We start from the raw sequence: 12,179 nt of genomic DNA, 5'->3' as shown, positions 1-12,179 counted from the left end.
TTGAATTTTAATTCATGTAAATATGGATAAATCATATAAAATTGAAATAATTTGTTTTAAATCTAAGTTGTGATCTTCCAATTAGTTTAAATGATTCAACACATCCATAACATGAATAAAATTTCTAAACCTATTTTTCATATTTTATGACTTTTATTTACATTTATTTGAATTACTATTCAATTAAATCTTAAATAAAAAAAAATATATGAAAGAATGGGGCATGGCTTAAAGGCTTGGATTGCTATCATATTGGAAGCCCAAGATGACCTAAGGATAACTTGCAAATCGTGTAAAATCATGAAGAGGGGAATTAGAGCTAATTTTGGAAAGGTTTTCATGGTGATTTCAATCAATATGCTAATCATGGATTTTAAAAGATTCAGTTAAATTCTGATGACCTAATACTTTGTACTATAAATACAGAAGGTGTTCACAAGGTTTGGGGGGGTTCAGCCGCATCAAGAGCCACCAAAAGCTTCAAGAAAAAAGGTGAATCTCGGGTGCCATGGCAGTCGGGTTTCAAGACCAATTCAGGCCCTTTTAAGCGCGAAACAGGGATCCTCGATGCACTCTGAAGCGATCCCAATCATCGCCCACAGCCAAAGAACTCAGAATTGCGAGTATGGAAGTCATGGTTTGCCTCGGTATAAATTGATTTCGTTTTCGCGTATTGGTGCGTTATTAACATGTTTTGCCTGCCTATTATGACATATACAATTGTTTAGAGTGTTTCTGGGTAGTCGGATTGAAGTTTTGTCGCAGAATCTAGAATCTGCCATTGCTAGGTTTTAGAGCTTCAAGATTGGGGCTTCTTGTTTGGGACAAAATTGGACCTAATCATGGGCACCATTATACTCAGGGAATCAAAACGGACCGATACATGATCTGAGTTGGAGTTTATATTACTCGTATGGCATTTTCGTGTATGCAGGTTAATGGCCACAAAAGCAAATCGTTGCTATAGCTCTGTGTATCGCGAGGAAGAAGATGGACAAGCTGGCGCGTTTGCTCCAATTCAAATATTATCTCTCATTCATCAGCATATGGTTCTCTTTGTGTGACAACTTAAAGCGCGCGGAGCAGTGGCAAGGCATGTGTATTGGTCACTTAACGGACCCAGGTTCGATCCCTGTGGTCCACCATTTATTTTTATCATTTGTACGTATTCATTTGCCTGTAGATCCAGTGCGCGCGTTCCATGGATAGTCACCATGCACCCTCATCAACGACCCTTGGATTCAGCGTAAGTTCAGATCTAATGCACCAGGAGCGCAGGCACACCATATTCCCTTAGGGATGCACATACAAGATTGTAACCAGGTTTTATTATATTATTTTCTATCTTATTGTTTAATTATTTAAATCAAGTATTAATTAGTTATGTTTAATTTAATTAATTTATAAAATTAGGATTAGCATAAATAATAGGGTTAGGTCAATAATTATTTAGGATTATTATTCCGATTAATTTATCGATTATTCGATTTAATTAATTTTAATAAATCTTTAATTATAAAACCATAAAAACCCTAGAAGATTGTCACCAAGACATTAGGGTTCGCCCAATCCCATTAGTTTTTAGCCAAGGATATTGAGATTTAATTTATTATTCGCTTCGATTAAATTTATTGATCGCGGTGGGTAATAATCGATTATAATTATTTAATTAAAATAAACTTATTTGGCTAAAGGGTTTCAACCATTTTTATTGGTTGCGATGATTGGCCTATTTTCTTCATCTTAATTCATTATTATTTTTAATCGAATCAATCGATTACGAGGGGTAATGATACAAATTAAATCATTTAAATTTCTAAAAAAAATACTTTAATTCGTTATTAGTAATAATCAAATCAATTGATTAAAATTGGTAACGATACAACTTCAAATCTGTTAACTATGGCGATTGAATCTATTGATCGTTACGGTTAATAGTGCTAAATCAAATCAGGGTTGTACGCCCAAACCTCAAAACACTTTTCAATCCTTTCAAAACCTCAATTTCAAACTACGGATTTTCATCCTCATTCAAAACTACGATAGGCCATTCAAAAAGCCTTCAAACCATTCAAACTCTAACTCTAAGGGCGTACAACCCTTTCCCCGAATTACGTTGACTCTGATTCTCCCTAAGGAGATACGTAGGCACTTGGCAACAAGGCGAGTCCCCCTCCCAAAAATCTCAATTTTCCCCCTGTTCAATTCTTTAGCTATAAACCTTGCCATAAACCTTTATCTTTAAATGTTAGCCTTTAGGAAAGGGTTGAGGGTGCCTAACACCTTCCCTCGACCTGAATATAGTATCTTACCCTGATCTCTATACTGCGTAGGGTTTCCTATTCGCCCTTCAGAATAGGTGGCGACTCTAAGTTATAAATTTTAGGCAGGTTGCTACATAACTCACACGCGATGTATTACTAGATGTTATGACATCCACAATTACACAGAATAAAACGTTAAAATAGAAGTGAATAAAAATAGTAAAAAAACACAACAAATTGTTCACCCAGTTCGGTATACAACAATACCTACTCTGGGGGCTACCAAGCCAGGAAGGGAATCCAATATAAGCGTAATTAATTCGGAGTTAAACTCCCCCGTTTACAACTCCTCACTTAAGACCTACCCAATTTAATTCCAATCTATTCCTAGACCTGAGTATCTCCACTCACTCCCCCTCAATCACAGCAGTGATTACAAACAAACATTAAACAAATTAGAGAGAAGACACACTTCAAAAACACACCTTGATATGCTTAAAAGCTTCAATCAAGAGACACACACTCATGCTTAAAATCTTATAGTGACAAAGTACATAAACAACCTATTCCAATACAATCATCAAAAGACAATTGCATGGAGTACAAGAGACTAAACACAGCTACAGAACTACAATTCTTCGCAATTAACAAATCTTTCTCTCTGCGTTCCAAATTAGGATTACAGTCTTCTTATATGCAGCTCTTGGGCCTTGGGCTTTCCAAGAACCAAATTAGGGTTAACCAAGTTAACCTAATTTACACGTCATCAGGTTGTTACAGAATGTGTTGTTAACGAAATCTTCTAGACGAAATATTCAGCACACAATAAAAAGTTTCCTAAATTGTAGAATGAGAGAAATCAGGAAACATAATAATAAAACATAACAGCTCCTGCTATCAGACATGGATGTCATGACATCGGTCATGACATTCACTAACAAAACCTGTATTAGCTTAAGCATATATGCAACCTGCATAACACCATATAAAGCATGTCATGACATCAGTGTTCTACACAAGAATAATTTGAAAACTCCTAACTTCGTTTTACATCAACCTTTACTTAGTCCCGCCAAAGTCTTCCATGGAGTACATAGAAACTCTGTTGGTTCTATATTGGCAGCAATTTTGGTAAAACATATTGTTAGGATATTCTACGTAGATGTCAAAGAAGATGTCTTAACGTTATAGGTTTCTGAAACTGATAGCAACAGTTTCTATTTTAGGGTTTGGTTTGTTAGTTGTTTAACTGACTGTGTGCTTTCGCTGCATAATCTCAGGTTGTATTTTCTCTAGCTACTTCTTCAATAATATTAGAGTATGTATGGCCTGTTTTCTAAAAAGGCTTATTGGGTGTTCTGAACCCTATTTATTAATTGGCCCAAGCCCATGACCAGGACTACCAACTATTTCCGATCTATAAAGGTTCAACTAATCCTTATTTTTGTGGAGGGGTTCTTGATTCAATAGGTTCTGCAATGTAAGTTTAATATGTGTACATTCACAAACCTGTAAGTGTTGAATGTTGTGTGATCTCTGAAGTTGTTAATCAAGGAGAGTATTTCATCCTCATAAGCTTTTAAGTATTGAGGAGTGTATGTCTTTGAAGAGTGTCTTCTGGTGTTTCTTTGTTTCTTTTATTTTGTCACAGGGCATTGTGATTGAGGGGATTTGAGGAGGGCCTCATACCTAGGTGAGTCTTAGGTAGAAGTCATAGGAAGGGCAGTGATTAAGTGAGAAGTGTAAACTGGGACTGTTTAGCTTCGAATTGATACTATCGTATATTGGTTTCATCCCTGGCTTGGTAGCCCCCATAGTAGGAAGGATTGTTCCGAACTGGTTAAACATATAGATGTGTTCTTTACTTTCTACACTATTATTATCGTTGCTATCAACTTGTTCATAACTGTTAAAGTGCTCAGATATTGTGTCGTGACATCTCATTCGACATCACATATCTTATACCAGAATTTCAATTTGTATCAGAGCAGGCACCCTGCCCTGCATTTGGGTGAGATCTTGGGAGGTTACTTTCTGGTAAGATGGACAAGGAAGTTGGATTTCTAAACAGACCACCTGTTCTGGATGGAAGCAATTATGACTACTAGAAACCTCGCATGGTGGTCTTCTTGAAATCCATAGATAGCTGAGCTTGGGAGGCATTTTTGAAGGGAATGAAACATCCTGTTATTGTCGGAGAAGACAAACAACCCACAAATGTGCTAAAGCCTGAGGAAGTCTGGGACAAAGAAGACGACGAGCTTGCGCTTGGCAATTCTAAAGCCCCAAATGCCATATTCAATGGAATTCACAAGAACATCTTTAGGTTGGTAAACACATGTGAGGTTGCCAAAGATGCATGGGAAATCCTTAGAATACCCCATGAAGGCACTCCTAAAGTGAAGATGTCAAGACTCCAGCTTCTAACCACCCAATTTGAGAATTTAAGGATGAAAGATGATGAAAATATTCATGACTTTCACATGAATGTCCTTGAGATAGCTAATGCGTCCAGTGCATTAGGAGAAAAGTTACAAGAAGAGAAACTGGTAAGAAAGATGCTCAGGTCCCTTTCCAAGAGATTTGACATGAAGGTGACCGCTATCAAAGAAGCTCAAGACATTAACTAGATAAGATTAGATGATCTGGTAGGATCTCTTCAAACATTTGAGTTAAGCATAAATGGTAGAAACGATAATAGGAACAGAAGCATAGCTTTTGCTCCCAACTCGAAAATCAGTTTGAAAGAATGCGATATGGATTCAGATAAAGAAATTACCAATGCCATAGTGATGCTTGGAAGAAAATTCAATAGGGTAATGAAGCAGATGGGAAGAAATCCTAGATTAGATGTCCAGGACCACTCATCTAACATCTTCAATTTGAATAATTGGGGAAGAAGGAAATCTAAAGAGAAGTCATCACAAGAAAAGGATGTACAGTGCGATGAATGTGCAGGTCCTACATATCTCAGGAAGCAATGAAAATAAGTAACCTGCTTCAGATTTCTCTCAACTCAAGTCCAAACTAATAGTGTTGAATTAGATGTCTCAACATCATGGCAAAAGTAATGTAATTCGTACCAAGAAAAAGTTCTAACACTGGAGATGCCATCACCGTGGTAGATTGGGCCATATAAGACCCTTCTGCTTTAGGCTTTATGGATTCCTTACTGCTACCCTTCCTCTCAAGGGAAATGATACAGGATCAAATAGAAAGAAAGTAAAGCACTGGGTCCCTAAGAATAAGGTTACTAGTTTTATGGCTCATACCTCAATCAAATGTCTAACCAAAGATGTCTGGTACTTTGACAGTGGCTGTTCAAGGCATATGACATACATTAGGAATCTGATGAAGGATGTCAGACCCTACTCCACGGGCTGTGTAACCTTTGGTGATGGGTCCAAAGGTAGAATCAAATGAGTTAGGGTTTTAAAGGACTCAGCAGGACCAAACCTGAAAGATGTGCTACTGGTAAAAGGATTGACAACCAATATGATAAGTATAAGTCAATTATGTGATCAGGGGTATAGGATAAATTTCTCTAAAACTGAGTCTATTGTATCCAATATGAAGAGCAAAGTGGTGATGAGAGGAGTCAGGACTAAAGAAGATTGTTATATATGGGTGTCTCAAGGGATAAGCAACTCTTGCCTGAAGAAAGAGGAAAGTCAACTAATAGACGCTCAAATATGTGTTAATTATGCTGAGTGTAGTGAAGTGTCTGATAAAAACTGAGTTCGGGGGATAATTATGCAAAGGGAAGGTGTAAGGCACCCTTGGCATCCATGGTTTTCCACGGGCTCTTAATTGCTTTGCTCTTTTTCGTTCAGAAATGTAGAAGAAGTGAATACGAACTTTAGCTCGTAAATGAGCGTAGCCTTATTGAAGGTTTATGATAAAGTGTAAGAAAAAGATTTAAGCCAGAGCAAGGCAATTAGGAGCAATTACCTTAATGTTTGTAGAAAAAAAATTCTTTTAGCCTTTCAGGGTGAAAGGATCTATCCATGCCATAAGAGGGCAGGAAGCCTTTCATTTGGAGGTTGAAGGGTCATCGAGAGTTCGTTCGCCATAAGACTGTCCCATGCCATGGAGAGGCAGGTAGTCTAAGGGAAGAACCAGAATAGCCTTTCGTAGGCAGCCAGAGGATACCTCAGCCTTTCGTTAGGCAACTTCCGAGGGTCGAGATCATGTTTAGCTTATCGAAGGCAGCATCATTAGGGACTTATGATCTTAATCGAGGCAACATAGCTGAGGTATCCTCGTATTCGAGGGACATGGCTATTCTGCAAAAACACAAGGCAACAAAGGCAACAGGCAACAAGAAGGGTTACCAAAAAGTGTGCGTGGGTGCAACAATCACGTGATTAATTCGAATATTTATCTTGTAAAAATTAAGTGATTCTAATTTCAATTTCAAAGTTGTCACTCCCTAGGGTTACTAACCACACAAACATATTAAAGCAATATGGGGAAGGGGAAAAAGAAACCAGCGGGGGGAAAGGGAAGATGAAACCAGCGGGTTTGACATAAGTAATAATTAAAAACAGAAAGAATAAAAAGGATTGAGTTTAGGGTTACCGACTATTCGTGCTTTGGCGGTTGGCAAACCCTGAAAATTAGAAAGATAGCAAGCAAAAGTAGGGTGAGTGCATTATCAGTTCAGAGGCAAACATAGCTAACCCTAATAAAAAATAAAAAAGATAAAAGAAATTAAAATAAATAGATAAACACTTAGATTTGAATTTGATCTAGTATGGTTCGTAGTCGGGGGTTGACCCTGAAAAGTTTGGATCGTGTGCTACAATGGTCCACAATGATCCAGAGATTCGAGATAGTACCTTTGAATCCAATCGGAAGAGGTGGCGGAGTGTGACAGTGGTGATGGTGGACCGCCGGATCTGGGAGTGTGGCGGTGATGATGCTGTCGGCCAGTTGTACGACGGGGTGATTCACGGTGGTTCGGCCGTAAGTGGTTCTTTGCGGTGATGCGGTTTTACAGAGGCCTCGTGTGGTGCTTCGATCGGCGGAGTTATCGTGCAGCATGGTCGGCCGTAAGTGAATCGGAGGGAGTCTCGTCGTCGAGGCTACGGCGTGAATCGGAGGGGAGGACGGAGCTTCTGTCCGTGTGGCTCTGTCGGCTGCACGTGATGATGTTGTGTTGTTGTCGGCTGGGTTCATTGTCGGTTTCGATTCAAACCCCAGCTTCTACTCCTTCCCTTTTTCTCTTTATTATTCTCCCTGCAAAAAAACTCAGATTTTGATGTTGAATTTTCTTTATGGTATTTGTGAAACGGGTCGGCTCCGAATGTGATCGGAGCTTTGATTTCACGATTGGTTTTTTGTGGTGGTGTTGAAAATATGGTTTAAAATTGTTGTTTGGATATTAAATCGCAAATGCTTATATGATCTATGGTTTTTTGACAATGACTATGTTAAAAAGAGTGGCAGGTTTAGAAAATTGTGAGAGTGGCAGGTCTAGAAAATTGAGAACAAGGTTTTTTTAGGGGTGATAAAAAGATTGGTGTAAGAGTGAATTGTTAGTATGTAAGTGTACTGTATAAAATGTGGGTGGAAAATTGCTATGCGTGTAAAAAGGGTTTGTGCTGATGGTTAGAAAATTCGTCGTCTAAAATTGAACAAAGTGTCACTATTTATACATGTCAAATTAGGTTAATTACAAAAAGGAATAAAATAATTTCATATCAAACCTTAATTAACAAAATTATTATCTTGAATATTTTGTTTTTAATTTTTGCTAGAATTAGAAAAATCAGATCAAAAGATTCAAGAGAATTGTTTTGTTGCAAAAGTTAAATAAATAAAAAATTACCTTATTTATTTTTTATGTTATTTTTGATTATTTATTAAATAAAAAGTTCATAAAAATAAAAAATCAACTATTTTAAAAAAGCATATTTAATTAAAACGAAAATTAAATTTAATTAATTAAATTTTTTTTTGTGGTTTTTATAATAAATGAGAACAAAATTAAACTATAGTTAGAGACAAATAAAAATAAAAAAATGTTAGAAGTGGGATTCGAACCCGGGACCTCTCACTCTTATATTTTTTTTAACCTTAAATCCTTACCAACTGTGCTACGTCACTTATTCGAAATAAAATGACATTTGCAAATATATGAGGGCAAATTTTGGGGTATGACAGCTTGTAATAAGTATTTGTGAAAAAGCCCATTAGTTTAGTATGTTAGGTTTTATTATAAATAACATACTAGTCTCTCATCATTGCATACTGCAAATCCTAATTTAGGGTGAGAGGGTTATTTGTTATTCTTGTAACTTGTAATCTTGTTTTAAAGAGAAAGGAAAGAATAACAGTTATAACCAATCTTTGTAGTTCTTCGTGTTTATCATCTTTTCTACCCTTGTGTGTTTCTTGATCATAAAGAAACAGTTTATCCTTTGTACATCAAGGCATCCTTTTCACAACAGTTATGTTGTTGTATTGTTGTTATTACAAGAACATAACATTTCTAAGTCACAAGAAAAATGATTCTTGTTACTTAGCAATGTTTTATTTTTGTCAAACTTACAACATTAATTTCTCATATATATATATATATATATATATATATATATATATATATATATATATATATATATATATATATATATAACTGAGTTTATTATATTGTATGTAGATTGATTATTTCACTTACCCTTCACTGAAAATATATTCATTTTAATTAATTTAGAAAATCATAATTTGAAATTTTGGTTATATTTGAAAACCAACTTAGATCCATCAATGTTTTCAAAATTGCATCCATCTCGTTGATCATCTCACGTTCTTTGACATATAGATTTTGTTTTATTACATCAAATTCTTCAAAGAAACAGTTCGTTCTCTATTAATTTATATTGCAAAACATCAAATTTGTTGAGAAATTTCAAATCATCTTCATCACTATCATTACAATAGTCTTCTTCACCATTGATTAAAAAATGAAGGTGACAACGATTATGATGATTTCGAAATAGTCAACATATTGATTCTTTGCAAAATAAACTAGGGATTAACCATTGCTTTGAAGAATTTGAGACATTGAACCAAATCTATGTGTTAAAGAGCGTGAGATGAACGACAAGATGAATTTAATTTTGAGAAAACATTGGTGGGTTTAAGTTGTTTTTCAAGTGTAGTTAAAATTTTCAAATTATTATCTTCTTAATCAATTTTAATGGTTGTATATGTTTAGTGAGGTGTAGGGAAGAACAAGCAATCTACATATTATATAATAAACTAAAGCACATACCACAACGGTTATAAACTTTGACCGTGATGAAATTTTATTATTATTCCAACATAAATTGTGATGCTAATGAATTTCTAACCTGTGACCTTTATCTATCACAACGGTTAAATATCAAAATCGTTATGATAACACATATACTACCACACGCTACATAACAACACTTGGACATGTGTGATTGTATATCTTTTCCAACCGTTGTTAAATGTCTTTTGCGTAGTAGTGCACTAGTACTCTGCCTGTCCGATTTGCAACTAGCAAAGTCAAAATCCGAGAATCCTAGTAAACTACACTCACTTTCCTTGGAAAACCAGACACTATTATGCGAGGTTCTATTAAGATACCTCAAAATTCTTTTTACGGTCTTAAAATTGGATTCCCTCGGTGATGCTTGAAATCTAGAGCACATGCGCACAGTAAACTTAAAATTTGGCTTACTGGTGGTAAAATAGAGTAAAGATCCTACGATACCTCTATATTTGGTAATCCTGATCTTGACACCTTGTTCATATTTATCTATTAGAACTTTTAAAGCCATGGAAGTAGAAATGCTTTTTGAATCTTTATGTATTTCCTCCCATCTCCGACCCCTTATGGGTTGGGTTTTCTCTAGTAGTCTCCCCTTGTCTGTGGTGCTCTTATTTCTCCTTATGATAATACTTTTATATAGAAGTTTTGACCCATCATGTGTCTAAGGTCCATCAGAGGTCATTTAATGTGATTGTCTCTGCTTAGTGTAATTTCTTCGTGGTAAAGGTAATTGACAATTAAACATGATTACAAAATCTCATATCATAATTCACCCAGTTAGCTATAAATGTGTCATCCCTCGTATATCAATCCAGATATTTCCTCCATATTAGTTTTGGGTCGACATGGTAAACCTGGCCAATTAGTTGCCTCGACTAAACTTTGTTCTTCTGGACGAGTTATCTATCGAGTTGACTATTATGGAGTGTAATTTAAATAGTTTTATTATAATATTTAATAAAATTAAATAGCTTAAATATAATAAAATACTAATAGCTTATATTTAATTTTTTTTACATATAATTTATTTTAAGGGAATAAAAATCTTCCCCTTCAAAAAATTTGAAATAAATGTTGAGTTCTGCTTTTTTATTTGCGTTTTAGGTTTTCTATTTTTATTAAAAGAAGAAATAAACTTATTGTTAAAACAAAATTGTGATAAATATATTTGAAATGTCATATATAGAAAATCCGTGAAACTTATCGAATTGAAATTAAATAATAATGGGGAGATTAATAAATAAGTCAAATTGGAAAGATGGTAATGGTGGAAATTTTTTGGGAAGCTGAAATTCTAAAGCAAAACCATATCTATCTTTTTATGTAAGAAGAAAGTTAAGTTTGAGATTGTCTTCATTAATTTTATGTTTCAAAGTAGAAGTTGCATCATAAATAGTTCGACTAAGTTGATAGAGATTATACATAATTTCAAAGTAATTTTGAAAAGTTTGAATATCCTTGATGTGCGTACCTTAACCTTTCTTCTTGTTTTGGTTCTGCAGAGAAAAAAAACGTTGGTTAGTCATCACAACATAATTGAGTAATCCACAACAACATCGTTATTATATGTTGTCCACCACTCTTCGAATTATTTGTTACATAGGCAAGATGCTTCGAAGTCAAAAAGGCTCTAATTAATGACTTGTTGGGCATAAAAGTATTGACACGTCTTGTAGCTTGCATTTATCAGTGTGGTACTGGCTAGGCAGATTTCATCTTTGTGGAGAAAAATAAATTTTGGTAAGAACAGGCTAAAATCGAATTGTCTAGTCACCAAGTTTGACCGGTATCCATTAAGTCGCAGGCCAACTTTCCCCATCACAATCCTTATCGAAAGAATATTAGGTTTAAGGAAAGCTACCCAGATGTCGAGAGCTTCAGTTTAGTTTTTAGGTGAAGAACTTGGAAATCCTCTTTTGAACCAATTTGGTCCATGGCTTTGATTGATAAATGTTTCCATGGAAAAGATGAATATGGCATAATCTAGATACATAAAAATTTTTTTGAAGGCTTATTCAGTCGATAAGCCAATATCTTTTGGGGTCATTAAAGCGAATCTACTATCTTCAACTCGTTTCCCTTTAATTTCGTTTGTTAAAGAATATGAAATAGTAACATTCAATGAAGGTTTAAAACTGACATTAAGTCAAAGTTAGAAAAGCCACTTAGGATCAGAAATCAGAAAATTTTCATCAAGATTGGATACCATTCATAGCAGCAACATCTAAAAGGGTGGGGGTAATCATCCCATGATGAAGTTGGAATGTATTGGTCGAACTTCCCTAAAATAAAGAGCAGATGTAAGCTTATTTGCATTGTATTTTGTCCTAGTTCTTGACAATTGAATTAGGTCAAAAATGCATTGTTCTGTTCAGATTCCTTCTTTCTTCTTTTCTACACTATTAAGCCAATTGAGATATATTTCACTATTGGTGGAATCAGAATAACGAAACACACGATAGGGTTATTCCATAAACCCCAACTCAAGGCTCTTGTCCTTAAAGGCACGAGGTTTACAATTAGATGAACCAAGGAAGAAATATGCAAGTTTATCAGGTTTCATAAATTTTCTAGACAAAGGACCCAAGAATGCATGACTCTTACCTGCA

This window comes from Vicia villosa, linkage group LG1 (assembly GCF_029867415.1).
Source record: "Vicia villosa cultivar HV-30 ecotype Madison, WI linkage group LG1, Vvil1.0, whole genome shotgun sequence".
In the NCBI taxonomy this organism is placed as follows: Eukaryota; Viridiplantae; Streptophyta; class Magnoliopsida; order Fabales; family Fabaceae; genus Vicia; species Vicia villosa.
The sequence above is the reverse complement of the archived record's forward strand: the minus strand, read 5'-3'. Positions refer to the sequence as shown.